This window comes from Phaseolus vulgaris, chromosome 2 (assembly GCF_051622355.1).
Source record: "Phaseolus vulgaris cultivar YP4 chromosome 2, ASM5162235v1, whole genome shotgun sequence".
Lineage (NCBI taxonomy): Eukaryota > Viridiplantae > Streptophyta > Magnoliopsida > Fabales > Fabaceae > Phaseolus > Phaseolus vulgaris.
Window position 1 is genome coordinate 2,371,631 of NC_143499.1, and position 6,712 is coordinate 2,378,342.

A 6,712-nucleotide genomic window follows, 5' to 3' on the forward strand; every position below is an offset into this window, starting at 1 on the left:
TTTGTTTTGAATGGTAATAAATAAGAGATAAAAAGAAATTTAATTGATCTAAATTAATAGTATTTTTACGGATGAATATTTAATTTATTTCTACAAATTACATTGAAAAATAAAGATAAGTTTTTGAAATATTTTTAAAAAAATGTGAAATGAATTAAGAGTCACAAGCAAATATTTTAACTTCAAAATAATTATCTAATAAAATTAAATGCCATGACTTTTAGAAAAGTATGAAAGTAGACATTTGTGTTCATAACTGATCAAAAGCTACACAATAATGGTATTATTACAAAGTGGACTTCACTTTGTGTATGGAATAAGATGTAATGAGTGGTCTGACGCCTGACAGCGGATGATGATACGATAAGTCCAATAAACACTAATTATGATAGACTTTAAATGACTCTGATACCATATTATAGAGTAGACTTTAAGCCTAACTTAATCTCATAAAATCAATTAATGAAGTAAAATTTACATCCATTTATATACAATGAAATATTCTCATCTCTAATCGATGTACATTAACACGAAAACACTAAAAATACCCAAAGATTCCTGGACCTATCATCATATCATTTCCATTTGCATAAGCCTCACTAAAAAGCCCCTCACAATTACTTCCTTGTTCTCTAATGAACATAGGTGACTTTCAGAGCATGCACAAATATTTTACCATTTTTGTTGTACTAGTTGCCTGCCATGGTTCTCTTTTCAGGCATGGAAGGCACATTAAACCACTGGGACCAACGCTCATTGCTAAACGGAAACCCTACACTGGCCTCACTCAGAGCCACCATTATGTTCCTGTTCCTTCAGAAGATCAACTTACAGTAACTGAGGCACTAATTGCACAGAATTACGAATTTGCTGATGTTGATTGTGGAGGTTCAGGTGCAGACTATGCAAATTCCTCTCGACCCACTACTCCAGGAAAATAGTTCTGGTGTGTTGTTGGTCACAAAAAGGTTGAAGGAAAGGATAATAAAGACGTAAAAGTGACGCGCATATTTGTTCTTGGTCCACATTTAATGTTTCTGTGGCCGAAGGATCATTTGAAAACGATTTAATACCCACAAGGTCACAGTCCTGATGTTGACCATGTTAAAGCCAAACTCATAATTAATTAGTATTACACTCTATTGACTTTTGGATATTTTATTAGAATTTTTATAAGATTTAGTTTGATTTAATATTATTTTTAATATAATATAGATATATTATTTATTTTTGTTAAAAAAATTCAATATTTTACAAATATAATCAATAATTAAAAATTAAATTGTGTTACAATTTATATATATATATATATATATATATATATTTTGTTTATCACAAACAAACAAAATTGTTTTAAAGATAATTTGTGGAGGTGAAAATCTTTGAACTCTCAAATTTGAATGAAGTTAGGATAACAAAAAGCATTAAAAAATTATATAATAAAACGTGTTGTTGTTATGAATATAGTAGATTTAAATTTGCTACAAAATTTAAGGATAGATAGTGTTAATAATTTGTTAAGAATATTATACCAGAATTAAAGATAGAGAAACATGGGGTAAAAAGGTGATAATGTAATGAAATTTGTTATAAACATAAATTACAAAACTCTTCCAACATGTATAATAAGAAGTGTTTTACTATTTTAAGTTTAACAATATAATATAAGAAAATTATGAAATAGAATCCAATTTTTAGATACAAAAAATAATTAGTTGTTATAGTGACTAAATTAGATACCATTTTAGAGACTAATTTTTTTTAAAATTAATTTCTATTATAGTTAAATGGTTTCTAAATTGGTGTCTAATTAGCCATCAAGGTTTTTGCTACCAATTATTTAAATTCTAAAAAAAAGTTAATGTCGTCTGTTGACAATGACTCATTCTAATAGTTTCTTTATTGCAAGTGCTCTCGTGGTCTAAAGTTTCGACTAGAGATGAAAATCAATTTCACGTTATAGTGCAGGTTGAAAAACATATTTAACCATATAAAATGATATTGCTATGTAAACCGACTAGTGACTTTTATTGCTTTTATTGAAAATATGTTGGATAATAAGGTCGACATGCTCTCTTATGACTTCCATGTCATTGCCTACAACAACCAAGGGAACATCGCCATCATTACCAGTGAGGTAGGTGACATCGACAATTTCTTGTTATCTAACACGTTTTCAATAAGAAGTTGTTTTGTTATTGTGTATTAACCGCAATATAATTTATATTCATCACAAAATATCATATTTCTTAAGAAGAGACAATTAAGTAAGATGATGTAATAAGATAACAATCACATCTCAATAAAATTAAAGGATAATAATAAAAGTTTAGATACTCAATAGATATTTTTTTAATAAAAAATCAATTAAAAGTACTAAGTGACCAAAAATGTGAGAGACATATAGTTGTATATATATTTGTGCTAATAGTGAAAGAAAAAAAAAAGAAACTAAGACAAATGACACTATAAGATAAATCATTAAATGGTATCTAATTTGAACACAAAAAATAATTAGTTATATTGACTAAGTTAGGTATTATGTTATAAACGAAAAAAAATATTGGTATCTAAACTAGTTTTTATTATTAATACAATTTTATAAAGTTGTTTCTAAATTGGTATCTAGCATTTTCTACCAATGTTTTAGCTACTAATTACTTTATATTCTAAATTAATCTTTAATTATAAATTAGTGATTAATTTAGAATATAAAATAGTTAGTAGCTAATATTAGATACCAATTTTTTTTATATATAAAAAGCTTTCATGTTAGGCATCACTATGCTACTTGACATCTCAGTTAGGCTAACATCTCAAGTAACAACAATCATTTGTCATCACGTGAAAAAAGTATTATTAAAAAAAAGAAAAAGAAAGAAAATATAAAAATATGGGGGACTAGACCAAAACTCATATGTTAACAAAAACGATACATAGGTAGACTATACCTATTAATAAAGAATTCTAAGAACATACTAGATGGAAGCTTGTTGTACTAATGAAAGAATTCTATATGAACAAATCCTAAATTAGCCAACTTATCAGCACACGCATTCTCTTCACAAAAAATATGAGTAACCTTAAACCTGATTTTTTCACAGTAATTAAGACAAGTATTTCATCGATTATGAAGCATCCAAAGAACATTTGTCCTACCTGTAAACGCAACACAAACCAAGGCAGAGTCACATTTCAGCCAGACATTAGTAAGTCCCAACTTTTGAGCTTCCTCCAAAGCATATATAACTTCATAAAATTCAGCAACTAAAGCAGTTTGAACGTCAAGAAACGCAGAGAAAACTCCAATAAACTCCCCCATACTCCCACAGAAAATACCTCCACAAGTGGTAAGACCTGGATAACCCCTAGTAGCCCCATCAACTTTAATTTTAACCTAGCCTGGTGAAGGAAACTCCCACGTAATAGGAAGAGGACGAAAAACTTTACCAATACGAGTATAAATACTAAAAAACTTAATCCCACTAGAATCCATCATATCATTTTTCATTGAAGCTTTAGACGACTTTCCCACTAGACAAGTTAAATCTTTAATAACTGAAATAGTCCTAGAAACTTCAATCTTATCATGAAAACGAGCATAATTCCTCATACGCCATAGCATCCAAATAGAAAAAGTTATCGCAGCAAGCTCAATCAATTTAACCAAAGGATTACCATCACTCTTAATAAAAGAAAAAAGATAATCCTTATTAGAGAAATGAGAAGCAGGAAAAATCTGTCGAACCCAACTCCAAATATACAAAGCATTAGGGCATTCAAAAAATAAATGATGAATAGATTTCTCATGCTTTTCGCAAAGCGTACTCATGTAACAAATATGGAGACCTTTATTTTGAATATGCTGCTGATATGTAGGAAGCCGCCCATGAAAAACTTTTCAAAGGACAAGAGTTTTGGAATGTGAGATATCTGAAGACCAAATAAATTTACCCCAACCACAGGGAGCTCCTGGTTCCAAGAAAAAAGTCCTAGCCGATTTAAGAGTGAACCAACCACACTCATCTAGAATCCAATTAGGAACATCCTGATCCGCCCTAACCATTATATGACAAAAGATGAGGCATCTGCCGCCGTATAGACAACAGAATATTTCAATTACAACCTGTCCAAAACTAAGAAACTGTATCCGGAATGCTAATACCATAAGATAACCTTGCAATATGTGCTAAAGGAGTAGTAGAACACCATTTATCATTCCAGAAATTAATAGAAGCACTTGTTTTTTTTTTTTATCAACAATAAAGATTGTATAGAAGCACTTGTACCAACAATCCAGGAAGTATAATCAAGTATAGTAGAATAAAACTACTTAATCTTAGGCTAAAAAGACGAGAATCTATAAATCATTTTAAACTCGTATTAGATACCAATTTAAAAACTAATTTAAATATCAATAATAATTTAATTTATAGAATTATTTATTTATTAATTGTTAACATAATTAGGGGTGTGCTCCTCAATCCAGCCATCAAGCTCAAGGGCTGATTGTGTACGGTAATGCATCCCCTTGCTTGCCATAAAAAAAAAGTTTAACAAACTTACAATTAATAAATTAGTTTAGATTTTAAATAATCTTTTATTTAATATCTCACTTTTCAGTTTTAAACAGATTATTTTATTATTTTTTATTGAAATATAATCTCCAACATATGACTAAATCTGTACTATATTTTTAAGATAATATATATATATATATGATTTACTAGTTTCTTATAGAAAAATTTACACGAATAATAATTAAGTTTATACTTCTTCTGATTTTATATCTAGTTTAAATATTTTTTACAAAATAATAATAAGTATAAATTTAAAGAATTTTTTTATTGAGAAGTTAAAAACACGCTGGTCTACATTTTTTTTATGTCTTCACGTATTATTTTTAAACTTTATTTTTTAATTTTTAACTAATATCTTTGAATATTGGTTAAAAAGAGAAATCTGAAAATAGTGATTACTAAAAAAGCAAAAAAATAATTGGTGTAAAATTAAGTAGGGGGTATTGTGGTAACTTGAGCAGCCGCAAATATGAAAGAGTGGATCCTAGTAGCCTATGGTGTAAGCTAGATTCCTTGTTGATTGGTTTAAATATTTGTTGTTTCCGATGGCTTTTGTTTTTTGAGGATGTTCTGATAGCTTAATTTATTGCCCAGTTCTTAATAACACAACACCATGCTAACTTTAAAAAAGGGCGGCTATGTTTCCAAGGACAAAAGGAATCGAAAGAAGGACAGTTGCAGAGCCAAGCTTCGCACCATGCATGTGCACCTCTCATCTTTTCACACTCTCACCATAGCTGCTACGCAACTTGCATCACAAACCTTCCTTTCTGGTTGTATTTAACTGCAGATTCTGCTGTCATATATTCATTTTCTATTTCATTTTTAACTTTAAACACAAACCAGGCCACAGAGAACAAACAAACACATCTTCTGTGTACACTGCCAGAGACTAATCTATATTCTAATTAAAGAATTTTCTAAGTGTAAACTCTCAAAATCTTTGTAAACTTTTCTTTTAATGTATTAAATATCATTATCAATGTTGTGTAACATGATCAACATAACTTTGTCTCTTAAATTAATAAGGATTCAGTGTTTAAATCTGCACGTCATAAAATAAATATCTGCTAAAAAAATTAAATGCCATGTATTTCAGACAATTAGTCATTGGTTGGAGGGATGCACTTGCTTTAACATAAAAAAAGAACACTAATCATAAAGCTAAATATATTTTATGTGCCTATAAAGAAAGAGAGAGATATCTATTTTTGATCCATCTATAGTGTTTAATGTATCATAAATGCACTACTGATACACATAGACTCAAACTTGCTGGAATTTCACCCTGAAGGGTCCAGAATGCAAAATAGGTAGAGCAAAATATATACTGTAGAACCAAATCTAGCTTATCTAGATACGTATGTTTCTTCTGATCTTGAAATATATGAACCACTAGGCAATTAATCACTTACAGTAAACGCAAACGTAAAGAATGGTGTATATTTATTATTCTTCATATATTATCTGGCTATTCTATAGTGTTTGCACAAATAATGGTCCTGCATATGCTTTTTTTGTTAAAATGTTTTCTCTCCATTAAACATGTTATCAACCTTATAGTAACAAAATCCCTTCCACTTCTTCCTGCCAGCAGAGAAAAGAAACACAACCAAATGAAATTTAAATTCTAAACTTGAACTTATTTCTCATCTTACCTTTGCAATGGTGTACTTAATTATCTTTTACTCTTTACTCTTTTTAAACGTTAAAAGTTGTAAAAGTTGCATTAAAAGAAAAAAATTATTAATAAATAAACTTCAACCCTATAAATTTTTTGACTTATAAAATAAAAAATTTCACTTATTTATAAATTATGAAATGGATTAATCACTACTAATTTCCAACAACAAAAACTTGTGGCCATAACTTCATTGCTTTCACCCAACTACCAAGTTTGTTTACTTTATGATGCCTTTCTTTTCGTTGTATTCCCCATAGAATATTATTTATTTAGGCTTGAAGTCACGAATATCAATGGCAATGGAATCTTCCCTAGTTTGATTCCTGGCTCTTCATTTTTTTTTTAGTCTTTCCCTAAGTGTTTGGAGCACATGCTTCCCCTCCCCTTTTCATGGTCTATAAATAAGCACCACTGAAGTAGTGTTCATTCATATATAAACTCCTTCCAT